Source organism: Nerophis ophidion, linkage group LG19 (genome assembly GCF_033978795.1).
Source record: "Nerophis ophidion isolate RoL-2023_Sa linkage group LG19, RoL_Noph_v1.0, whole genome shotgun sequence".
Classification (NCBI taxonomy): Eukaryota; Metazoa; Chordata; class Actinopteri; order Syngnathiformes; family Syngnathidae; genus Nerophis; species Nerophis ophidion.
Window position 1 is genome coordinate 30,399,332 of NC_084629.1, and position 27,500 is coordinate 30,426,831.

At 41.0% G+C, this 27,500-nt stretch overlaps 2 long non-coding RNA genes across 2 annotated transcripts in view; one reads left to right on the forward strand and one right to left on the reverse strand.

Moving 5' to 3' along the window:
- Nucleotides 1-27,500, forward strand: part of LOC133538287 (uncharacterized) — a 256,247-nt gene that overhangs the window by 197,404 nt on the left and 31,343 nt on the right. The window lies entirely within an intron of this gene.
- LOC133538285 (uncharacterized) overlaps nucleotides 1-27,500 on the reverse strand; it is a 33,168-nt gene that overhangs the window by 4,757 nt on the left and 911 nt on the right. The window contains exon 2 of the long non-coding RNA XR_009802963.1: nucleotides 949-1,128. This is a non-coding gene — a long non-coding RNA (uncharacterized LOC133538285). The remainder of the gene's footprint in view (nucleotides 1-948; nucleotides 1,129-27,500) is intronic.

Consider the following 27,500-nt stretch of genomic DNA (forward strand, 5'->3'; position numbering starts at 1 on the left):
CAGAAAGATCCCGATCCATTCTCTACCGCTTATTCCCTTTGGGGTCGCTGGTGCCTATGTCAGTTACAATCGGGCGGAAGGCATATATCCATCCATCCATTTTCTACCGCTTATTCCCTTTCGGGGTCGCAGGGGGCGCTGGCGCCTATCTCAGATATATATATAAATCAATACTCAATTTAAAAAAATATACCGTATTTCTTTGAATTGCCGCAAGGCATATAGTATGTGCCTGCCTTGAATTACTGCCAGGTCAAACTCGCTTCCCAAAATAATTAGCGCATGCTTAGTATTACCGCCTGGTCAAACTCGTGACGTCACGAGTGACACTTCCCCTGTCATCATTTTCAAAATGGAGGAGGCTGATTTCAATACCGGTAATTTGAAATCACATAAAGGAAAGAAGATTAAGAGCTATTCAGTAGGATTTAAGGTCCAAGCTTACATCACACTCAATTTTTACTGCATGCCTTTGGTAAATGCCGGAGTGAGAAGAGGTTTTAAAATAATTAGCGCATGCTTACTTTTACCTCATGCCTTTAGTAAGCGCAGGAGTGAGAAAAGGTTTTAAAATAATTAGCGCATGCTTACTTTTACCTCATGCCTTTAGTAAGCGCAGGAGTGAGAGGACGTCTTAAATTAATTAGCGCCCCCGCGGCAATTCAAGGAAATACGATGTATGAAAATGTTAATTAAGTTTTTTCATTTAAATTTGGCAGCTTGTAAAGCACAAACAAATTCACTCGCCACTGAAAATGAGTCAAAATGGATAGTAAACCTATACGACAGTACTCGTTGTACACTGACTCCTTTAAAAAAAAGTAAAAAGTTGACTTTCTGTAGTATTGACCCTGAATGTTGAAATGACTCCTTTTGGAGATACTGTATATGACACAACTTTGGTATATTCTGTAATAATACGTGTGTGTGTGCGCCAGACAAACTCACATGGAGTTCCTGAGCGAGCCGACCTGATCAATTATTCAGCGCGATCACCTTCCCTCCTCGGTGTCTCCATCGCAGAGCTGCGGGGCTGGAGGAGGAGGAGGTGCTGCTTGAGCCCTGTAGATATCCTGACTGAAACCTGAAGGACTTTTCTGCAACAGGAGGATTCATTAACGTCGCCCCCTAGAGCACAGACATAGGGGAGAGGATAACAAGACCCCAGGGTGGTTAGTGAGGCCCCCATTGCTGCTCGAAAAAAAAAGCAAAAAAAAAAAAACAGAAATGTATTCCCCTTCATCCGGACAAATCCACAAATCTTACCACGTCAGCGAAAAACCGTGCACAGACCATGGAAAGTTCTTTGTTTACAAGTGGAAATTCAATAAAAAAGTCAGCAGCTCACCAAGCATGTTGAGTGACATTTTGGGAGCACTTTTTCCTTCCATTGTAACAAAACATAAATATTCAGTTGATTTAGCGCTAATATGCGTTTATGTATTTTGAAGTGACCCCTGTTTAATCCAATCCAATCCACTTCATTTATATAGCACATTTAAACAACAATAACGTTTCCAAAGTGCTGCACAGCCATGTTAAAAACAATTTAAAAAAAAAACTAAACAATATAGTGCTCCACCAATGACTGAAGAAAAAATAAAAAAAAATAAATATAAAACCAATAAAAACAATATAAAAACAAATATGATTAAAAACTATTTTAAAGGGTAAAATCAATTAAAACAGTATCAAAGTGTATAAAAAACACAGGACAACAGAGGACAGAGGACCACACAACTCACGTAGTGTTAAAAGCCAAAGAATAAAAGTGGGTCTTAAGACGAGACTTAAAACACTCGACCGTGGAAGCAGTTTGAACATGGAGGGGCAGAGTGTTCCAGAGCTTAGGGCCGACCACAGAGAAGGCCCTGTCTCCCCTGGTCTTAAGTCTGGTCTTGGGCACCACGAGCTGGAACTGGCTCTCGGACCTCAGAGCGCGCGCAGGAATCTAAATTTGGATGAGGTCCGAGATATATTGAGGTGCCAGTCCATGTAAAGATTTAAAAACAAACAGCAATCTTTTAAAATCAATTCTAAAATGAACAGGGAGCCAGTGCAAACTCTGAAGAATTGGGGTTATATGCTGGCGTTTCCTGGCCCCTCTTAAAAGTCGTGCTTCCGCGTTCTGGACTAACTGCAACCGGGAGAGAGCTTTTTGGCTAATGCCAGCATAAAGTGCATTGCAGTAGTCCAGGTGACTTGAAATAAAAGCATGCACGACTTGTTCAAAAAGGTCAAAAGATAAAAACGGTTTAACCTTTACTAAAAGACGAAGGTGATAAAAACACGATTTAAAAACGCCATTGACTTGTTTGTCTAGTTTAAAATCGCTGTCTATAGTGTCTAAAGTCACACTCTTTCATGTGCTCCATGCAAAAGGCCGCTTGTTTTGAAAATATCTGCACACTTACATAATCAATCAGTTAGGTTAAGCCCCACCCACCTTTTATGTGTTTTTTTGTTTTGTTTTTAAATGTTGGTGTATCCAATTCATGGCGTAGAGAGGGGTGTCGAACTCATTTTGGATCAGGGGCCACATGGAGAAAAATCTACTCCCAAGTGGGCCGGACTAGGAAAATTACAGCACGATAACTTGAAAATATAGACAAACATCAGATTGTTTTCTGTGTTTAAAAACAGAACAAGAGTGCACATTCTGAAAAAGTACAAATGATAATGGTTTTTTTTTATACACTTACATGTTGTGGTTAATAGTATTCTACCTTTATTTGTGTTTTTTCATTGGATCGTAATTAATAAAATGGGACCCATTACCTCCCTGCTTGGCACTCAGCATCAAGGGTTGGAATTGGGGGTTAAATCACGAAAAATGATTCTCGGGCGCGGCACTCCTGCTGCCCACTGCTCCCCTCACCTCCCAAGGGGTGAGCAAGGATGATGGGTCAAATGCAGAGGACAAGTTTCACCACACCTTCTGTATGTGTGTGTGTGTGTGTGTGTGTGTGTGTGTGTGTGTGTGTGTGTGTGTGTGTGTGTGTGTGTGTGTGTGTGTGACAATCATTGGTACTTTAACTTTTAGTGATCATGTTCATCAGTCAACTCATTGGTGTTAATTTTCAATCTAAAAAGATAAAAAAATATATAAATATCAAAATCATATAACAGGATGTTTTTAATGTAGTTTGTTCATTTTCAATATTTTATATTTGTAGCTCATCTGCAAAGATACGAAGAATTGCCATTGCAACATCTAGTGGACACATTTAGAACAGCGGTTGGCTCATTGTTGTACTTGGCAAACTCATCCAGCGGGCCGTACGTTTGACACCCCTGGCGTAGAGGTTCTCGAACCTCAGAAACCCCCGTAATACATAAAGTACCACTGATAGTCACACACACACTAGGTGTGGTGAAATTACCCTCCGCATTTGACCCATCCCCTTGTTCCACCCCCCGGGAGGTGAGAGGAGCAGGGAGCAGAAGCGGTGGACACGCTCGAGAATCATTTTGGGGATTCAACCCCCAATTCCAACATTTGATGCTGAGTGCCAAGCAGGGAGGTAATGGCTCCCATTTTTCTAGTCTTTGGTATGACTCGGCCAGGGTCCATAATGACCATTAAAATACAGTAGTGTAGTAGTCCCAAGTATTCATTAATAACAAAAGGCAGGGGTTTTGTTTGACAAGAATATTTAATGTTTTGGCCACTGTAACATTACGCACAGTTTGAACATCGGAAAATAACCAAGTGATTTTTTTTGGCGTACCACAAGATGGAACCGGAGTTCCGCTAGTGGTACACGTACCACAGTTTGAGAATTTGCTTGATGTTTAGCTGGACCGGTGTGAGAAAGTTTCAAGTCAATCAACAGGATGACAGGTGTGGACTTTTAAACTAATCAAATTAAAGGTTGGCGTTTAACGACCCAGATCTGTAAAAAATCATTTAAAAATCCATTTTGGCTTAAGTTTGGTGGAATTTCATGATTCGGAAAACTTTGAAATCCTTTCAAACTAAAAGAAGCGTATAAAGTCCAACTGGCGTGACAAATTACAAGTCATTCCGGTTCGTTCTCTGGATAGTTGTGACTTCTTAAACCGGCAAAATTTTGGTCATTGGACAATGCCCCCTTGTGGTGGAAATCCCATGGCCCAGAGATTGCGTTCACCTCGACGTGTGTGAGAAATTTCAAGCTAACCAACCCTAGAAAGGGATAGGTCTGACCTATACAAACCAACTAAATTTAGGGAGTAAAAACTGTCCTGGATCGATTGAAAATACCTGGTTTACAAGACTCTTATGTACAGTAGACCACATTAAACCGGACATGTTTGAGAAATTTCAAGTCAATCAACCTCATGAGGGGATAGGTCTGACCTAAATTTGGGGAGTAACAACTGGCCCTAGAACGATCAAAAGTTCCTGGTTCACAAGACTTTAATGTAGAACAATTTAAGCCAGACGTGTTTGAGAAATTTCAAGTCAATCCACCTTATGAAGGGATAGGTCTGACCTGTACAAACTACCTATATTCAGGGAGTAGCAACTGTCCTGGAACGGTTGAAAATACCTGGTTTAAAAGACTCGTATGTACAGTGGACCACATTAAACCGGGAATGTGAAATTTCAAGTCAATCAATCTTATTAGGGGATAGGTCTAACCTATACAAACTAACGAAATTTGAGGATTAACAACCCGTCCTGGATCAATCAAAAGTTCCGGGTTCACAAGACTTTAATGTAGACCGCTTTAAGCCGGACGTGTTTGAGAAATTTCAAGCTAATCAACCTTATGAAGGGATAGGTCTGACCTTTACAAACTACCTACATTTAGGGAGTACCAACTGTCCTGGATCGGTTGAAAATACCTGGTTTACAAGACTCTTATGTACAGTAGACCACATTAAACCGGAAATGTTTGAAAAATTTCAAGTCAATCAACCTCATGAGGGGGTAGATCTGACCTTTAAAAACTAAAAAAATTTGGGGAGTAACAACCGGCCCTGGAGGGATCAAATGTTCCTGGTTCGCAAGACTTTATTGTAGAACAATTCAAGCCGGACGTGTTTGAGAAATTTCAAGCCAATCAACCTTATAAAATTAATATCACGGCGTGGCGCAGTGGGAGAGTGGCCGTGCGCGACCCGAGGGTCCCGGGTTCAAATCCCACCTAGTACCAACCTCGTCACGTCCGTTGTGTCCTGAGCAAGACACTTCACCCTTGCTCCTGATGGGTTCTGGTTGGCGCCTTGCATGGCAGCTCCCTCCATCAGTGTGTGAATGTGTGTGTGAATGGGTAAATGTGGAAGTAGTGTCAAAGCGCTTTGAGTACCTTCAAGGTAGAAAAGCGCTATACAAGTACAACCCATTTATCATTTATCAATCAATCAATCAATGTTTACTTATATAGCCCTAAATCCCTAGTGTCTCAAACGGCTGCACAAACCACAACACAAACCACTATGACATCCTCGGTAGGCCCACATAAGGGCAAGGAAAACTCACACCCAGTGGGACGTCGGTGACAATGATGACTATGAGAACCTTGGAGAGGAGGAAAGCAATGGATGTCGAGCGGGTCTAACATGATACTGTGAAAGTTCAATTAATAATGGATCCAAAGCGGATCCAACACAGCAGCGAGAGTCCCGTTCACAGCGGAGCCAGCAGGAAACCATCCCAAGCGGAGACGGATCAGCAGTGCAGAAATGTCCCCAGCCGATACACAGGCAAGCAGTACATGGCCACCGGATCGGACCGGACCCCCTCCACAAGGGAGAGTGGGACATAGGAGAAAAAGAAAAGAAACAGCAGATCAACTGGTCTAAAAAGGGAGTCTATTTAAATAATAGGTCTGGCCTATACAAACTACCTAAAGTTAGGGAGTACCAGCTGTCCTGGATCGATTGAAAATACCTGGTTTACAAGATTCTTATGTACAGTAGACCACATTAAACCGGACATGTTTGAGAAATTTCAAAGTCAATCAACCTTATGAGGGGATAGGTCGGACCTATGCAACCTAATGGAATTTGGGGAAAAACAACCGGTTCAGGATCGATCAAAAGTTCCTGGTTCACAAGACTTTAATGTAGAACACTTTAAACCGGACGTCTTTGAGTAATTTTAAGACAATCAACCTTATAAAGGGATCGGTCTGACCTACATAGATTACCCACATTTAGGGAGTACCAACTTTCCTAGATCAGTTGACAATACAGGTTTACAAGACTCGTATGTACAGTAGACCACATTAAACCTGACATGTTTGAGAATTTTCAACCATATGAGGGGATAGGGATAACCTATACAAACTAACAAAATTTGGGGAGTAACAACCGGTCCTGGATCGATCAAAACTTCCTGGTTCACAAGACTTTAATGTAGAACACTTTAAACCGGACGTGTTTGAGAAATTTCAAGCTAATCGACCTTATGAAGGGATAGGTCTGACCTACACAAACTAACAACATTAGAGTAGTAACAACTGGTCCTGGAACGATCAAAAGTTCCTGGTTCACAAAACTTTAATGTAGAATGCTTTAAGCCGGATGTGTTTGAGAAATTTCAAGTCAATCAACCTTATAAAGGGATAGGTCTGACCTATACAATTTAACAAAATTTAGGTAGTAACAACCGGTCCTGGAACAATCAAAAGTTCCTGGTTCACAAGACTTTAATGTAGAACGCTTTAAGACGGACGTGTTTGAGAAATTTCAAGCCAATCACCCTTATGAAGGGATAGTCCTGACCTATACAAACTAAATTTAGGGAGTAACAACCGGTCCTGGATCGGTTGAAAATACCTGGTTTACAAGACTTTTATGTACAGTAGACCACAATAAACCGGACATGTTTGAGATATTTAAAGTCTATCAACCTTATGATGGGATAGGTCAGACCTATACAAACTAATGGAATTTTGGGAAAAACAACCGGTCCAGGATCGATCAAAAGTTACTGGTTCACAAGACTTTAATGTAGAACGCTTTAAGCCGGACATCTTTGAGTAATTTTAAGACAATCAACCTTATGAAGGGATAGGTCTGACTAAATTTAGGAAGTAACAACCGGTCCTGGATCGGTTAAAAATTACCTGGTTTACAAGACTCTTATGTACAGTAGACCACATTAAACTGGACATGTTTGAGAAATTTCAAGTCAATCAACCTTATGAGGGGATAGATCTGACCAGGAGTTCAAACCCCGGCCGAGTCATACCAAAGACTATAAAAAAAATGGGACCCATTGCCTCCCTGCTTAACACTCAGCATCAAGGGTTGGAATTGGGGGTTAAATTACCATAAATGATTCCCCGGCGTGGCTACGCTGCTGCCCACTGCTCCCCTCACTTCCCAGGGGGTGATCAAGGGGATGGGTCAAATGCAGAGGACAAATTTCACCACACCTAGTGTGTGTGTGTGACAATCATTGGTATTTTAACTTAACTACACAAACTAAATCAATTTAGGAAGTAACAACCGGTCCTGGATCGGTTAAAAATACCTGGTTTTCAAGACTCTTATGTACAGTAGACCACATTAAACCGGACATGTTTGAGAAATTTCAAGTCAACCAACCTTATGAGGGCATAGGTCTGACCTTTAAAACTTTAAAAACGATTTAAGCCGGACGTGTTTAAGACATTTCAAGCTAAATCAACCTTAAGAGGGGATAAGTCTGACCTAAATTTGGGGAGTAACAACTGGTCCTGGATCGGTCAAAGACTCCTGGTTCACAAGACTTTAATGTAGAACGCTTTAAGTTGGGTGTGTTTGAGAAGTTTTAAGCCAATCAGATGACTTGTTGAACTTTCAAATGTTGACATTAGACGGATCTATTACCCAGAAGACTCGTTTGTAAAACCTATTGAACAAAAAAACGATGCGAGAAATTTCAAGTCAGTCCAACTGATTCTCGTCCCAAATTTAGGGCCCTCCTTTTGGTCCAGTTCACGCTTGTATGAGAACTTTCAAGTCGTTCCGTTTTATGGATTGACGAGTGCGAGCTGAAAAGCATGATGTCTGTTTAAGAGTCAACTGACGTGAGAAATTTCAAGTCAGTCACTTTAATGCATGGACGGGCGTGACTCGTAAAGTTCTTCTTTTCATAAATGAGACATTTTAAAGGTTCCTTGGGTGTCCTGTCAGGGATGAAGAAGCAGCCAAGGTGTTGGACGCTCATGGACGAGTCCAGACTCGTACTTTTTGGCTGCGTAAGTCACACCTCTACGGTTGTGGCGTGAACCAATCAGAGGAGCCGCGTCTAACGACCCCCGCGGGACGCCGCCTGCACTGACGTTTGTGTCTTTTGGGGGGCCTTGGACGGGGTCTCATTCCCAGAAAGACCCCCAAGCGGGTGAAGTGGAGTTAAAGCTTGCGGTCGGTGGAACAGTTGGCCGCCGAGACGAGAGGGCGGCGTCAGTCAAGGCCGAGGCTGTCTTGGCTAAGCAGTGGAAAGCTGGGAGAGTCGGGGAAGAAAGGAGGTGAGAAAACATGCAAAAGATTCCTTTTTTTTTTTTTTTGGTGGGGTGTGGGTGAGACCGACAAAAAGTGGCTTGCAGAGAAAGTGTCAGGAATTCTGATGAGGTTGGAAAAGAGGCTGAACAATTCAAAACGTGCTCTTCTTTAGACAGAAAAAGGACGGCTGAATTTAATTCGAAGGTAATGACGAACACTTTCCAAGTGTGTGTGTGGGTTTAGATACGCTACCTTGTGATACGCATGTCAGGCCAGTAGTTGGCGACTAAGTCTCTTTCAGTCCGTTCTGAAATCTTTTTTAATCCCTTCTTGTGTGCGTATTAGTGCTGTCAAACTATTAAAATGCTCAAGAAAAGTAATCACAATTAAATACTGTATTATTCTTTCTTTTTTTTTTTATCTACAGTCGTGGTCAAAAGTTTACGTACACTTGTAAAGAACATAATGTCATGGCTGTCTTGATTTTCCAATAATTTCTCACCTTTTCTCCTCCAAACATATTGCTGGGTATTGTGGCTCAGCAGCTATTTTTTTGTTTCATCTGACCACAGAATGTTCCTCTAGAGCAGGTGGCCTCAGACACGCGGCCCTCGAGACGTTATTTTGCGGCCCCCACCTTAAAGGGGAACATTATCACAATTTCAGAAGGGTTAAAACCAATAAAAATCGGTTCCCAGTGGCTTATTTTATTTTTCGAAGTTTTTTTCAAAATTTTACCCGTCCCGGAATATTCCTAAAAAAAGATTTAAAGTCCCTGATTTTCGCTATCTGCGAAGCCACTGTCCATTTTCCTGTGACGTCATCCAGTGATGCCAATACAAACAATACGGCGGTTACCACAGCATGATATAGCGATATTAGCTCGGATTTCAGCGGCTTAAGCGATTCAACAGATTATGCATATATTAAAACGGATGGTTGGAGTATGCAGGCAGATAGCGAAAATGAAATTGAAGAAGAAACTGAAGCTATTGAGCGAATAGCTATTGACACTATTCTGCCATGCCTGCCTTAGCATCGCCGGTAAAATGTGCAGACCAACGATTGGAAGTTTCGCATCTTGTGACACTGGAGCAACTTAAATCCGTTGATTGGTAAGTGTTTGTTTGGCATTAAATGTGGGTGGAAGGAAACACTGGATGTAAATACAACTACAAATGTACATACAGCTACCCTAAATAGCATGTTAGTATTGATTAGCTGTCAGTCATGCCGCGACCAAATATGTCTGATTAGCACATAAGTCAATAACATCAACAAAACTCACATTTGTGATTTCATTGACTTTATCGTTGGAAATGCATCTGCTTTGAGTGTCGCAGGATATCCAGACATTCTTGCCATCTCTGTCGTAGCATCGCCGGTAAAAACCAAACAAGGGACTTTCGCATCTCTTGACACTGGAGCAACTTAAATCCGTCGATTGGTAAGTGTTTGTTAGGCATTAAATGTGGATGGAGAGAAAGGCTGGATGCAAATATAGCTACAAATGAGGCATAAGGATGCAATATGTGCATACAGCTAGCCTAAATAGCATGTTAGCATCGATTAGCATGCCGTGCTAATCGCTGCACATACTACGTAAATCAACTTGAATCCGTCCCTGATCGTGTTGTTACACCCTCCGACAACACACCGACGAGGCATAATGTCACCAAGGTACAGAAAACAGTCGAAAAAACGGAAAATAACAGAGCTGATTTGATTTGCTGCGTGTAATGTGGTGGAGAAAATGGTGTTGACTATCTAGGTGACGTCATGTTTTGACGCCATCGCTCCGAGAGCAAATAATAGAAAGGCGTTTAATTCGCCAAAATTTACCCATTTAGAGTTCGGAAATCGTTTAAAAAAATATATGGTCTTTTTTCTGCAACATCAAGGTATATATTGATACTTACATAGGTCTGGTGATAATGTTCCCCTTTAATATAAAAGTTTAAAGGCCTACTGAAACCCACTACTACCAACCACGCAGTCTGATAGTTTATATATCAATTATGAAATATTAACATTGCAACACATGCCAATACGGCTGGTTTAGTTTACTAAATTGCAATTTTAAATTTCCCGCTAGGTATCCTGTTGAAAACGTCGCGGAATGATGATGCGTATGATGATGCGTGCGCGTGACGTCCCGGGTTGTAGCGGACATTTTTTTTCAGCCCAATCCAAGCTATAAGTAGTCTCCTTTAACCGCATAATGACACAGTATTCTGGACATCTGTGTTGCTGAATCTTTTGCAATTTGTTCAATTAATAATGGAGAAGTCAAAGTAGAAAGATGGAGGTGGAAAGCGGTGCACATCAGCTGCCTTTAGCATCACAAACACAGCCGGTGTTTCCTTGTTTAAAATTCCAGGAGGTGAAGCTTTAGTATGGAACAGAGCGGTCAAGCGAACATGGATCCCGACCACATGTCAACGGGTATGTTTCGGTGAGAAAATGGTGGTAATAAGTCGGCCCTTACCGTAGACATCAGCGGAGCTTGCGTCCTGCTGCAGCTGCTGCGGACTATTACCTCCTCCCACCGGAGACACTGACGGTCACCACACCCGTGGCCACACCCCTCCGACTTTCAGGTATTATATAATCTCACTGAAACACTATTAACACAATAAGCAGATAAGGGATGTTCCAGAATTATCCTAGTAAATGTGTCTAATAACATCTGAATCGCTCTCACTGCCCTCGCCTTTTTTTTTTTTTTCTCCTAGTCCTTCACTCATTATCCTCATCCACGAATCTTTCATCCTTGCTCAAAATAATGGGGAAATTGTCGCTTTCTCGGTCCGAATTGCTCTAGAGGCTGGTGGCTATGATTGTAAACAATGTGCGGATGTGAGGAGCCCTACAACCCATGATGTCATGCACACATCGTCTGCTACTTCCGGTAAGGCAAGGCTTTTTTATTAGCGACCAAAAGTTTCAAACTTTATCGTGGATGTTCTCTACTGAATCCTTTCAGCAAAAGTATGGCAATATCGCGAAATGATCAAGTATGACACATAGAATGGACCTGCTATCCCAGTTTAAATAAGAAAATCTCATTTCAGTAGGCCTTTAATGTGCGTGCGGCCTGCAAGTTTTATATAAATGGCGCTTGACAGCGTTGTGTTATTTGGGTCCAAAATGGCTCTTTCAACGTTCTGGGTTGCCTACCCCTGCATTAGTGGAAAAGCGGCAAATGAGTGAAAGCGACATAGACGTTGCCATGGAGACGAGGGTTTTCTTACGTGCCTGGCTGCAGTCAGACCGCTACACCTGTCCGTCAGTAATAACAGTCCCTGATAACCTGGACCAATTTAAACCGCTATTTGTTTTTTTTATTGTTTAATTTGCATTGCCTTACACGATGAACACTACATATATTTATATATGACGCTGGATAACACTCCGGGAGCTATCTCGCTACCGCCGTGTTGCGGTAGGGAGGAAAAGCGGAACGACACACATTACGAAAAATAACATTATCCGCCGTGCGTTGGCTAAATACAAATATATCACAAAACCCCAAACATCTCTTTTTCAAAGACTGCAGTGAAGAGAAAGGTTCGTGATGAGCAAAGACAATTCCAGGAAAAGTGAGAGATGCAATATATCTTTGTTGAGCACAGGGGCACCCCGATGTTTCTTATTTGCATGGAGAAAGTTGGGGATACAAGGGATACAATTTGAAACGTCATTATACAACCAAACATGTAACATTTTTTTTTAAGAAATCTTTTCTCGCGGCCCAGCCTCACCCAGACTCTGCATCCAGTGGCCCCCAGGTAAATTGAGTTTGAGACCCCTGCTCTAGAAGGTCTTATCTTTGTCCATATGATGTCAGATGAAACAGAAATGGAGCTGTTTGGCCACATTACCCAGCAATATGTTCGGAGGAGAAAAGGTGAGGCCTTTAATCCCAGGAACACTATGCCTACCGTCAAGCATGGTGGTGGTGGTATTATGCTCTGGGTTTGTTTTGCTGCCAATGGAACTAGTACTAAGAGTGAATGGGATAATGAAAAAGGAGGATTACCTCCAAATTCTTCAGGACAACCTAGAATCATCAGCCCTGAGGTTGGGTCTTGGGCGCAGTTGGGTGTTCCAACAGGACAATGACCCCGAACACATGTCAAAAGTGGTAAAGAAATGGCTGATTCAGGCTAGAATTAAGGTTTTAGAATGGCCTTCCCAAAGTGCTGACTTAAACGTGTGGACAATGCTGAAGAAACAAGTCCATGTCAGAAAACCAACACATTTAGCTGAACTGCACCAATTTTGTCAAGAGGAGTGGTCAAAAATCCCACCCGAAGCTTGTGGATGGCTACCAAAAGCACCTTATTGCAGTGAAACTTGCCAAGGGACATCTAACCAAATATTAACATTGCTGTACGTATACTTTTGACCCAGCAGATTTGGTCACATTTTCAGTAGACCCATAATAAATTCATAAAAAAAACAAACTCCATGAATGTTTTTGTGACCAACAAGTATGTGCTCCAATCACTCTATCACAAAAAAATAAGAGTTGTAGAAAGGATTGGAAACTCAAGACAGCCATGACATTATGTTCTTTACAAGTGTTTGTAAACTTTTGACCACGACTGTATATTTGTTTTGCTTGTGCAAAAAGAAGGCGGGAAGAAGGAAATGTATGCACTTGACCTTTTCATGAAAGATTTGTAACATGTTAACATGAAAAACTCCTCTTTTCTGAACAAACATTTGTCTTTTGATTTTTAAATTCAGCCTGCTAATCATTCAGTTATTGAGGACTCAACCACAACGTGTTAAAAAATAATTTACACAATAGTTCAAACCCCCCCCAGACATTATTTTGTAAATGTAGTTAAACCGGACGTACAAACCCCAAAACTAGTGAAATTGGCACGTTGTGTAAATAGTGAATAAAAAAAGAATACAATGATTTTCAAATCCTTTCCGACTTATATTCAATTGAATGGACTGCAATGACAAGATACTTAATGTTCCAACTGGAAAACGTTATTTTTCTGGCAAATACTGGCTCATTTGGAATGTGACGCCTGCAACGTGTTTCACAAAAGCTGGCACAAAAAGACTGAGAAAGTTGAGGAATGCTCATCAAGCACTTATTTGGAACATCACACAGGTGAACAGGCTAATTGGGAACAGGTGGGTGCCATGATTAGGTATAAAAGCAGCTTCCATGAAATGCTCAGCCATTCTCCATTCAAATTAATCCCAAAAGTGATCTATTGGGTCAGGTCAGGACTCTGCGCAGGCCAGTCAAGTTCATCCCCACCAGACTCTGTCATCCATGTCTTTATGGACCTTGCTTTGTGCACTGGTGCACAGTCATCTTGGAAGAGGAAGGAGCCCGCTCCAAACTGTTCCCACAAGGTGGGGAGCATGGAATTGTCCAAAATGTTTTGGTATCCTGGGGCATTCAAAATTCCTTTCACTGGAACTAAGGAGCCAAAGCCCAACTCATGAAAAACAACCCCAGACCATAATTCCTCCTCCATCAAATTTTACACTCGGCACAGTCCGAAATGTACCGTTCTCCTGGCAACCTTTAAACCCAGACTTGTCCATCAGATTGCCAGATGGAAAAGCGTGATTCATCACTCCAGAAAAGGCGCTGTCACGCCAAATTTCTCTCCCCCCTACAAAAACCTTCCCCCCCATTTACTTCCGGGGACATGATTAATACAGACGTTTTGTTAACGCTATATTGTATAAATATAACGCTATATTATAAAAATAGACGTTTTGTTAACGCTATATTGTAAAAATACAGACATTTTGTTAACACTGTATAATAAAAAATAAATAAATAAATAAATATAAAAATTTACAAACAAGCTATGGGATGACATAAGAGGAAATGTGAGGAAACGTTACCCCGGAAGTAAATACATAATTTTTATTTTTTATTTTTTTTATAATATAGCGTTAACAAAACGTCTGTATTTTTATAATATAGCGTTATATTTTTATAATATAGCATTGTATTTTTATAATACAGCGTTAACAAAACGTCTGTATTAATCATGACCCCGGAAGTAAATGGAGGGGAAAGTTTTTGTAAGGGGGAAGAAATTTGGCGTGACAGCGTCTCCACGGCTCTAGAGTCCAGTGGCGACGAGCTTTACGCCACTGTATCCCACGCTTTGCATTGGACTTGGTGATGTATGGCTTAGATTCAGCTGTTCGGCCATGGAAACCCATTCCAAGAAGCTCTCTGCGTACTGTAGGTGGGCTAATTGGAAGGTCACATGAAGTTTGGAGCTCTGTAGCAACTGACTGTGCAGAAAGTCTTTGCACTATGCGCTCTAGCATCCGCTGACCCCTCTCTGTCAGTTTAAGCAGCCTACCACTTGGTGGCTGAGTTGCTGTTGTTCCCAAACTCTTCCATTTTCTTATAATAAAGCCGACGGTTGACTTTGGAATATTTAGGAGCGAGGAAAATTCACGACTGGGTTTGTTGCACGGGTGGCATCCTATGACAGTTCCCCGCTGGAAATCACTGAAAGTGGCCCATTCTTTCACAAATGTTTGTAGAAGCAGTCTCCATGCCTAAGTGCTTGATTTTATACACCTGTGATTAGGACAATTGATTCCGATCATTTGGATGTGTGGCCCAATACTTCTGGCAACATAGTGTATTTAATTTTTTGAGCCGTTGTGTGTATCGTGAAAAACAACTTCATGTCCAGATTTTCCGTTTAGCTGCATCCGAGTTTTCTGTGAAAATAGTAAAAGAAAAGTATTTTTTTCCGTAGTTTCACTGACCAATAAAGACGTAAGTTACAATTTGTTTCCTTTCAAATAGGGCTGGGCGTATCGATACTTGGTGAGTATCGGTGTCGTATCAATACTGGCGTGATGGTATTGATACTTCACCAAATTAAGCGAATCACTCAGATTTTAAAAAAAAATGACAGCGCAGCGCTCCTCACCGCTCCACCCTCCTCCCTAGTGATGGGTCGCGAACGACATTTAAAAATACTTTAAAAATTCATCTTCAACCCAAAATAAAATAAAATAAATACAATTAACATGACGCTTTGTGCGTTGGCGCACACACATCAGTATAATTCGCTCCGAGGTTCACTCGGACACGCACACACACACACACGCGTGCGTTTCCAGTGCGACTTAATGTCTTGGTTGTAAACTGTGAAGTATTTTATTGCACTAAAATAACGATAAGAATTTCTCAGTTCTTTTGTTTTGTGCTCATTTTTACAACTGTTTAATAACTAGTGTTTTCTTTTTTACTTAAGTTCTTGTGTGTTGTGAGGCGACCAGCCAAATTCAGTATTTGTTTTCACCTTATTTGCACTACTTACTTATTGTAATTGATATTACTTTTGTATTTGAATTTCTCAGTTCTTTTGTTTTGTGTTCATGTTTACAACTTTGTTCAATCACTAGAGTTTTGTTATTTACCTTAAGTGTTTGTGTGTTTTGAGGCCACAAGCCAGGTTCAGTAGTTGTTCGCACCTTATTTGCTTTATTGCAATTGTTATTACTTTTGTAATAAATATTTTATTTTTTGACTTAAATCATTGTCCTGTGTTGTATTATTATTATATGTTGGCAGGAGCTATGTGCTCTTGTGTCATCCTTTTATGTTTCCCTGTTGTTTTCATGTGTTATTATATCTTTTTGCCTTTTGGTCCGGGACCCTTTGGGACTGTGTGACAAGGGGTGGCACTTTCGTGACCTCTGTGGTGCTTTTTTTGTGGACTTCTGGATCTGCCTCCCGGGAGCCGTTTGTCCATGGAGACCAGCTGCTGGGTGTCTGCCACACCGAAGTCGGTTTGGAGGGACTGGAGGAGATGCGGATGAGGGGACAGGGCTGCGGAGCTAGCACTGAGCGCCGGGACGGAGAGGCTTCGCGGTGTCTTGGCTGGGTGAGCAGGTGTCGGACACCTCAGTCACCTTGGACGTATCCTCGCTCATCCATGCGGACTGGACACTGGCCGAGAGTGGAGTCGGCTCTCTTGGTTATTTTGTTGGGTCTGCTCCTGTCTCTGGCCATGCTCCCTCCACCCTAGCGGACGATGGCGTGGAACACCGCAGAGGCCACCACAGTGGATATGTTTCTTTTACTTTTTATTCATAGCTGTATGTAGAAGTGGCAGGTTGTATGTGCTGCTTTAACGTCTTTCATGTCGTCTGTGTTCTTTGATGTTTGATGTTTCCCTCTTACACACATGAGAGAGGGATTTGTACTATGGCTATGTGTTGTTTTTTTCCCTTGGCCTCAGTCTGCACCCCCTCTCCAGGGTCCAGGCTAAGACCTATTTTTTTATTTTATTTTAATCTTCTATTTATTTCTCCCATTCCCCCCCCCATTTACCTGTATCTCATCGTTTTTGTAAGGGCCGCTGGAAGCCGGCAGACCCGTCAGCGATCCTGTTCTGTCTCCCTGTAATATTTGTCCGACTTTGAATGGGATTGTGCTGAAAATTGTAATTTTCCTGAAGGAACTCTACTGAGGGAATTAATAATGTACTATCTAATCTAATCTAATCCATCCATCCATTTTCTACCGCTTATTCCCTTTCGGGGTCGCGGGGGCGCTGGCGCCTATCTCAGCTACAATCGGGCGGAAGGCAGGGTACACCCTGGACAAGTCGCCACCTCACCGCAGGACCAACACAGATAGAAAGACAACATTCACACTCACATTCACACACTAGGGACCATTTAGTGTTGCCAATCAACCTATCCCCAGGTGCATGTCTTTGGAAGTGGGAGGAAGCCGGAGTACCCAGAGGGAACCCACGCATTCACGGGGAGAACATGCAAACTCCACACAGAAAGATCCCAAGCCTGGATTTGAACCCAGGACTGCAGGAACTTCGTATTGTGAGGCAGACGTACTAATCTAATCTAATCTAATCAATTAATAAAGACAAAAGTACTAATTTGTTTTTCAAAAGTATCGATACCCCAAAGTTCCCCCCCCATCAGATGACGACACTTCCGGTATCGGCGATACTGGCCGGTATCGGATCGGTATCAATACCCAAATTTGCGATATTGCCCACCCCTCCTTTCAAAAACACTTCATGGTTGCGCACAACAATAACACATGAACACGTTTGTGTGCATCAAAGCTAACATTTCCAGAAGCAGCATATCATGTCTTGTTAACTTTTCTTTGGAAAGGAGTTTGTTAACATTAAAAAGCGGTCATGTTCAGAGGTCATCTAAAGTTGACTACCAAGGGCATGTAAAATCTATTCGAGCGGCCATAAATATGGCCACAATATCCTTGGATGTGCTCTTTAAAAACTTTTATATTGGTCTTTGGCTCTTTTTTATTTCAACCACAGCTGTGGCCAAATTCTGGTCGCCTCTTTTTTTTTTTTTTTTCGGATGATGGTTACTGTACTGGCGGTCTCCTGACAAATGATTGAATTCATCTCATCTCGCCGCCTGTGTCACGCGCCGTGGTTTTCATAATATGGAACATTTTGCTTTGGGCGCACCTTGGAGGCGCTACAGAAAGAAAGACTTTTCCCCACAGTGTTTGCAGGCACAGCCACTTGGCCGCGCAGAATGACTGGAATGGAAGGCCACCGCGTTGCCAAGCTGAGTTCCTTTAAATCCAAAAGGGAGGGTTGGTGTGTGTGTGGATTAGTCCTCCAAAGAGGAAACAGGAGCCAAGAACATCTGTGTGAGGATCGCAGGCTGCATCTCTTCCACCGCAACACAGGATGGAGGATTAGTCGCTCGCATCGCGTATCCATCACACCCTCTAATGCCGTTTGACCCCCAATTAACACCGACCTCCGCCGAGGAATCATTATAGTCTTGATTGCTTAACAATTTACACAACTCCCAAGTTGTACAATTAGACATGTGCAAAGAGGAGTGGGAAGAAGCAGAGCTTTTTTCCATTTTACACCGTATATCAAACATGAGTGATTGTTTGGTCATTTCCTGTGTTTCAGAAACGATTAACAAAGTAATATAGATCAATTAAATAGGAACTTCAATTAGAGTTGCACAATTTAATGTTTGAACATGAGTAGGAAGAAGCAGAGCTTTCATGCATTTTACACCTTCTCTGTATACAGTGGGGCACAAAAGTATTTAGTCCGCCACCGATTGTGCAAGTTCTCCCACTTAAAATGATGACAGAGGTCTGTAATTTTCATCATAGGTACACTTCAACTGTGAGAGACAGAATGTGAAAAAAAATCCAGGAATTCACATTGTAGGAATTTTCAAGAATTTATTTGTAAATTATGGTGGAAAATAAGTATTTGGTCAACCATTCAAAGCTCTCACTGATGGAAGGAGGTTTTGGCTCAAAATCTCACGATACATGGCCCCATTCATTCTTTCCTTAACACGGATCAATCGTCCTGTCACCTTAGCAGAAAAACAGCCCCAAAGTATGATGTTTCCACCACCATGCTTCACAGTAGGTGTGGTGTTCTTGGGATGCAACTCAGTATTCTTCTTCCACCAAACACGACGAGTTGAGTTTATACCTAAATGGATACATGGATGATACAGCAGAGGATTGGGAGAATGTCATGTGGTCATATGAAACCAAAATAGAACTTTTTGGTATAAACTCAACTCGTCGTGTTTGGAGGAAGAAGAATACTGAGTTGCTTCCCAAGAAACACCTTAACTACTGTGAAGCATGGGGGTGGAAACATCATGCTTTGGGGCTGTTTTTTCTGCTAAGGGGACAGGACGATTGATCCGTGTTAAGGAAAGAAGGAATGGGGCCATGTATCGTGAGATTTTGAGCCAAAACCTACTTCCATCGGAGAGATTTGAATGGCTGACCAAATACTTATTTTCCACCATAATTTATAAATATATTCTTTAAAATTCCTACAATGTGAATTCCTGGATTTTTTTTCACATTCTGTCTCTCACAGTTGAAGTGTACCTATGATGAAAATTACAGACCTCTGTCATCATTTTAAGTGGGAGAACTTGCACAATCGGTGGCTGACTAAATACTTTTTTGCCCCACTGTATATATATATATATTTTTTTTTTCCTTACTAATAATCAAAAACATCACCAATCTTTAGCTGTTGCCTGTGAAGATGGTAACACCTGGGTATCGTTTATAGCAGCAGTCCCCAAACTATGGCCCGCCAGCGTCCAAAATCCGGCCCGTGGTAAGTCCCAAGTTAGAAAAGTTTAGATTTTGTTTTTTTAATTATTATTTTTTAATAATGTCCTTTCTAATCCATTTTCTACCACTTGTTACTCTCGGTGTCTCCTAGCCGCTCAGGCAAATCGTATTGTCTAAAAATGCATTTTCCCATCTACAACATGAAATCATCGAAAGAGAACTCAGTATTCTTCTTCCTCCAAACACGACGAGTTGAGTTTATACCAAAAAGTTCTATTTTGGTTTCATCTGACCACATGACATTCTCCCAATCCTCTGCTGTATCATCCACGCATCTATTTTGTTTCAAACTCAACTCGTCGCGTTTGGAGGAAAAAGAATACTGAGTTGCATCCCAAGAACACCACACCTACTGTGAAGCATGGGGGTGGAAACATCATGCTTTGGGGCTGTTTTTCTGCTAAGGGGACAGGATGATTGATCCGAGTTAAGGAAAGAATGAATGGGACCATGTATCGTGAGATTTTGAGCCAAAACCTCCTTCCATCATTGAGAGTTTTGTATGGTTGACCAAATACTTATTTTCCACCATAAATTACAAATAAATTCTTGAAAATTCCTACAATGTGAATTCCTGGATTTTTTTTCACATTCTGTCTCTCACAGTTGAAGTGTACCTATGATGAAAATTACAGACCTCTGTCATCATTTTAAGTGGGAGAACTTGCACAATTGGTGGCTGACTAAATACTTTTTTGCCCCACTGTATATCAAACATGACTGATTGTTTGGTCGATTCCTGTGATACAAAAATATTTAACAAAATAGTAGATATATTAGAAATGGCCCTCGATTAGAGTTGCACAGTTTAACATGTTCGAAGAGGAGTAGGAAGAAGCAGAGCTTTTTCCATTTTACACCTTCTCTGTATATCAAACTTGACTGATTGTTTGGTCACTTCCTGTGTTTCAGAAATGATCAACAAAGTATTACAGAATAATTAAAAAAACGCCCTCGATTAGAATTGCACAATTTAAAATGTTCGAAGAGGAGTAGGAAGAAGCACAGCTTTTTCAATTTTACACCTGCTCCGTGTATCAAACATGACTGATTGTTTGGTCACTTCCTGTGTTTCAAACATGTTTAACAAAATAATATAAATAAATTAAAAAAGGCCCTGGATTAGAGTTGCACTATTTAACATATTTAAACGGGAGTAGGAAGAAGCAGAGCTTTTTCCATTTTACAGCTTCTCCGTATATCAAACATGACTGATTGTTTAGTCACTTCCTGTGTTTCAAGCATGTTTGACAAAAAACTACAGATACATTAAACAAGCCCCTGGTTTAGAGTTGCACAATTTAACATGTCTGAAGAGGAGTAGGAAAAATTAGAGCTTTTTCCATTTTGCACCTTCTCCTTATATCAAACATGACTGATTGTTTGGTGACATCCTATGTTTCAGAAATGATTAACAAAGTAGAATAGATAAATTAAAAAAGGCCATCGATTAGAGTTGCACAATTTAACATGTTCAAAGAGGAGTGGGAAGAATCACAGCTTTTTCAATTTTACATCTTCTCCGTATATCAAAAAGGTCTGATTGTTTGGTCACTTCCAGTGTTTCAAACACGTTTAACAAAGTAATATAGATACATTAAAAAAGAAGAGGTTTTGAAGAGGTGTTCGGAGAGGAGTAGAAAGAAGTAGAGCTTTTATCCATGTTACACCTTCTCCGTACCTCAAACATGACTGATTGTTTGGTCACTTCCTGTGTTTCAAATATATTTTCAAAATAATATGGATAAATAAAATAAAAAAAAACTCAATTAGAGTTGCACAATTTAACATGTTCGAAGAGGAGTGGGAAGAAGCAGAGCTTTTTCAATTTTATACCCTCTCTGTATATCAAAAAGGACTGATTGTTTGGTCACTTCCTGTGATTCAAACATCTTTACAAAATAATATACATAATTAACATTTTTTTTTTTTAAACAATTAGAGTTGCACAATTTAACATGTTCGAAGAGGAGTCGGAAGAAGCAGAGATTTTTCCATTATACACCTTCTCCGTATATCCATCCATCTATCCATCCATCTTCTTCCGCTTATCCGAGGTCGGGTCGCGGGTACAGCAGCCTAAGCAGAGAAGCCCAGACTTCCCTCTCTCCAGCCACTTCGTCCAGCTCTTCCCGGGGGATCCCGAGGCGTTCCCAGGCCAGCCGGGAGACATAGTCTTCCCAACGTGTCCTGGGTCTTCCCCGTGGCCTCCTACCGGCCCTAAAGACCTCTCTAGGGAGGCGTTCGGGTGGCATCCTGACCAGATGCCCGAACCACCTCATCAGGCTCCTCTCGATGTAGAGGAGCAGCGGCTTTACTTTGAGTTCCTCCCGGATGACAGACCTTCTCACCCTATCTCTAAGGGAGAGCCCCGCCACCCGGCGGAAGAAACTCATTTCGGCCGCTTGTACCCGTGATCTTATCCTTTCGGTCATAACCCAAAGCTTATGACCATAGGTGAGGATGGGAACGTAGATCGACCGGTAAATTGAGAGATTTGCCCTCTGGCTCAGATCCTTCTTCACCACAATGGATCAGTACCAATGTCCGCATTACTGAAGATCTGCCTGTCGATCTCATGATCCACTCTTTCCCCACTCATGAGCAAGACTCCTAGGTACTTGAACTCCTCCACTTGGGGCAGGGTCTCCTCCCCAACTCGGAGATGGCACTCCACCCTTTTCCGGGCAAGAATCATGGACACGGACTTGGAGGTGCTGATTCTCATTCCGGTCGCTTCACACTCGGCTGCGAACCGATCTAGTGAGAGCTGAAATTCCCGGTCAGTTGAAGCCGTCAGGACCACATCATCTGCAAAAAGCAGAGACCTAATCCCGCGGCCACCAAACCGGAACCCCTCAACGCCCTGACTGCGCCTAGAAATTCTGTCCATAAAGGTTAAGAACAGAATCGGTGACAAAGGACAGCCTTGGCTGAGTCCAACCCTCACTGGAAACGTGTCCGACTTACTGCCGGCAATGCAGACCAAGCTCTGGCACTGATCATACAGGGAGCGGACCGCCACAATCACAGTCCGGTACCCTGTACTCTCTGAGCACTCCCCACAGGACATCCCGAGGGTCACGGTCGAATGCCTTCTTCAAGTCCACAAAGCACATGTAGACTGGTTGGGCAAACTCCCATGCACCCTCAAGAACCCTGCCGAGAGTATAGAGCTGGTCCACAGTTCCACGACCAGGACGAAAACCTAACTGTTCCTCCTGAATCCGAGGTTCGACTATCCGGCCTAGCCTCCTCTCCAGTACACCTGAATAAACCTTACCAGTAAGGCTGAGGAGTGTGATCCCACGATAGTTGGAACACACCCTCCGGTCCCCCTTCTTAAAGAGAGGGACCACCACCCCGGTCTGCCAATCCAGAGGTACCGCCCCCGATGTCCACGCGATGCTGCAGAGTCTTGTCAACCAAGACAGCCCCACAGCATCCAGAGCCTTAAGGCTCTGGATACTTGCCACCGAGGAGCTTGTTAACTACCTCGGCAACCTCAGACCCAAAAATAGGAGAGCCCACCACATATTCCCCAGGCACTGCTTCCTCATAGGAAGACGTGTTGGTAGGATTGAGGAGGTCTTCGAAGTATTTCTTCCACCGATACACAACATCCACAGTCGAAGTCAGCAGATTACCATCCGCACCATACACGGTGTTGATAGTTCACTGCTTCCCCTTCCTGAGGCGGCGGATGGTGGTCCAGAATCGCTTCGAAGCCGTCCAGAAGTCGTTTTCCATGGCTTTTCCGCCTCCGCCCATGTCCAAGTTTTTGCCTCCGCGACCACTGAAGCTGCACACCGCTTGGCCTGTCGGTACCCGTCCACTGCCTTTGGAGTCCGATTAGCCAAAAGAACCCAATAGGACTCCTTCTTCAGTTTGACGGCCTCCTACCAACGGGTTTGAAGATTACCGCCACGACAGGCACCAACTACCTTGCGGCAACAACTCCAAACAGCCGCCTCGACAATAGAGGTGCGGAACATGGTCCACTCGGACTCAATGTCCAGCACCTCCCTCGTGACATGTTCAAAGTTCTTCCGGAGGTGGAAATTGAAACTCTCTCTGACAGGAGACTCTGCCAGACGTTCCCAGCAAACCCTCACAATGCGTTTGGGCCTCCCAGGTCTGTCCGGCATCCTCCCCCACCATCGCAGCCAACTCACCACCAGGTGGTGATCGGTAGAAAGCTCCGCCCCTCTCATCACCCGAGGTTCCAAAACATGAGGCCGCAAAGCCGATGACACAACTACAAAGTCGATGATGGAACTGCGGCCTAGGGTGTCCTGGTGCCAAGTGCACATATGGACACCCTTATATTGAACATGGTATATCAAAATCAAAAATGACAAATTCTTTGGTCACTTCCTGTGTTTCAAACACATTTAACGAAGTAATATCAATAAATAAATAAAAAACCCTTGATTAGAATTGCACAATCTAACATGTTTGAAGAGAAGTAGAAAGAAGCAGAGCTTTTATCCATTTTACACCTTCTCCATATATCTCAAAAATGACTGTTTGGTCACTTCCTGTGTTTCAAACATCTTTACAAAATAATGTACATAAATATAATTTAAAAAAACCCGATTAGAGTTGCACAATTTAACATGTATGAAGAGGAGTCAGAAGAAGCTGAGGTTTTTCCATTATACACCTTTTCCGTATATCAAAAATTACTAATTCTTTGGTCACTTCAAACACATTTAACGAAGTAATATAGATAAATTAAAAAAGGCCCTCAATTCGAGTTGCTCAATTTAACATTTTCGAAGAGAAGTAGGAAGAAATTTTACACCTTCTCCCTATATCAGAAAGGACTGATTGTTTGGTCACTTCTTGTGTTTCAAACAGCTTTACAAAATAGTATGGATAAATAAAATAAAATAAGAAACAGATTAGAGTTGTATAATTTAACATGTTTGAAGAGGAGTAGAAAGGAGCACAGCTTTTTCCATTTTACATTTTCTCCCTATATCAAACATGACTGACTGTTTGGTCACTTCCTGGGTTTCAAACATATTTAACAAATAATGTAGATACATCCAAAAAGGCCCTCGATTAGAGTTGCACGATTTAACCTGTTCGAAGAGGAGTAGGAAGAAGCAGAGCTTTCATCCATTTTACACCTTCTCCGTATATCAAACATGACTATTTGTTTGGTCACTTCCTGTGTTTCAAACACATTTAACAAAGTAATATAGATTAATTAAAAAAGAACCTCGATTAGAGTCGCACAATTTAACACGTTCAAAGAGTAGGAAGAAGCAGAGATTTTTCCATTTTACACCTTCTCTCCATATCAAACATGACTGATTGTTTGGCGACTTCCTGTGATCCAAAAATGTTTAACAAAATAATATAGACACATCAAAAAAGGCCTTCGGTTAGAGTTGCACATTTTAACATGTTCAAAGAGGAGTAGGAAGAAGCAGAGCCTATTCAATTTAAAGATTTCTCGGCATGTCAAAAATGATTGATTGTAACATCACTTTCTCCGTTTCAAACATGTTTAACAAAGTTAAATTAAAAAAATTAAATTCAGTTATAGTTGCACAAATCATAATGTCCAAAAAGGAGTAGGAAGTAGCAGAGTTTATTTAATCAAAATCTTCCGACATATATATAAAAAAATGACTCTTTGTTCATTTCCTGTGTTTCGGACATGTTTAATAAAGTAGCAGATTAAATTACATGATTACATTTGCTCAATTAGACATGTCCAAAGAGGAGTAGGAAGAAGCAGAGTTTATTCAATCTCAAGCTTTCTCAGTATGTCAAAAATGATTAATTGTCTCATCACTTTCTCCGTTTCAAACATGTTTACCAAAGTTAAATTAAAATTAAAATTCAGTTAGTGTTTCAAAAATAAAAATGTTTGAAAAGGAGTCGGGAGTAGCAGAGTTTTTTTTTATTAAAATCTTCCTCCATACAAAAAAAATGAATGTTGTTTTTTTTTGTTTCGGGCATGTTTAACAAAGTAACAGATAAAATTACATGATCAAATTTGCACAATTTGACATTTCCGAAGAGGAGTAGGAAGAAGCAGAACTTATTCGATATAAAGCTTTCTCAGGATGTCAAAAATCATTGATTGTCTCGTCACTTTCTGTGTTTCAAACATGTTTAACAAAGTTAAAAAATATATAAAATTCAGTTAGAGTTGCACAAATCAAAATGTCTGAAAAGGAGTAGGAAGTAGCAGAGTTTATTCAATTCAAATATTTCTCCGTATATCAAAAATTACTCTTTGTTCGCTTCCTGGGGTCTGGGCATGTTTAAAAAAAGTAAGAGATAAAATTACAAGAGAAAATTTGCACAATTAGACATTTCTGAAGAGGAGCAGGAAGAAGCAGAGCTTATTTAATCTAAAGTATGTCAAACATGATTGATTGTCTTGTCACATTCTGTGTTTCAAACATGTCTAAAAAACTTAAATAAAAAAATTAAATTAAAATTCAGTTAGAATTGCACAATTACTTGATTAAATTTGCACAATTTAACATTTCCGAAGAGGAGTAGGAAGAAGCATAACTTATTCGATATGAAGATTTCTCAGGATGTCAAAAATTATTGATTCTCATCACTTCCTCTGTAAAATAAAAATAACAATAAAGTTCAGTTAGAGTTGCACAATTCAAAATATCCGAAAACGAGTAGAATGTAGCAGAGTTTACTTAATGTAAATCTGTCTCCGTTTATCAAAAATGACTCTTTGTTCACTTCCTGAGGTTTGGACATGTTTAACAAAGTAACAGATAAAATTAAATGATTAAATTTGCACGATTTGACATTTTCGAAGAGGAGTAGGAAGAAGCATAACTTATTCCATATAAAGCTTTCTCAGGATGTCGAAAAATGATTCTATGATTTCTGTGTCTCAAACATGTTTACCAAAGTTATATAAAAAATAAAATTCAGTTTGAGTTGCACAATTCAAAATGTCCGAAAAGGAGTAGGAAGTAGCAGAGTTTATTCAATTCAAATCTTTCTCCGTACATCAAAAATTACTCTTTGTTCGCTTCCTGGGGTTTGGACATGTTTAACAAAGTAACAGATAAAATTAAATGATTAAATTTGCACAATTAGACATTTCCGAAGAGGAGCAGGAAGAAGCAGAGCATATGTGGGCCTACCGAGGATGTCGTGGTGGTTTGTGCAGCCCTTTGAGACACTAGTGATTTAGGGCTATATAAGTAAACATTGATTGATTGATTGATATTTTATCTAAAGCTTTCTCAGTATGTGAAACATGATTGATTGTCTTGTCACTTTCTGTGTTTCAATCATGTTTACCAAAGTTAATTAAAAAAAATAAATTAAAATTCAGTTAGAAATGCACAATTCAAAATGTCCGAAAAGGAGTAGGAAGTAGCAGAGTTTATTTAATTTAAATCATTCTCTGTATATAAAAAATTACTCTGGGTTCACTTCCTGTGGTTTGGACATGTTTAACAAAGTAACAGATACAATTACTTGATTAAATTTGCACAATTTAACATTTCCGAAGAGGAGTAGGAAGAAGCATAACTTATTTGATATAAAGCTTTCTCAGGATGTCAAAAATGATGGATTGTCTCAACACTTTCTCTGTTTCAAAAATGTTTAACAAGGTTAAATAAAAATAACAATACAATTCAGTTCGAGTTGCACAATTCAAATTATCCGAAAAGGAGTAGGAAGTAGCAGAGTTTACTTAATGTAAATCTTTCTCCGTTTATCAAAAATTACTCTTTGTTCACTTCCTGGGGTTTGGACATGTTTAACAAAGTAACAGATAAAATTAAATGATTAAATTTGCACAATTTGACATTTCCGAAGAGGAGTAGGAAGAAGCAGAACTTATTCCATATAAAGCTTTCTCAGGATGTCAAAAATGATTGATTGTCTC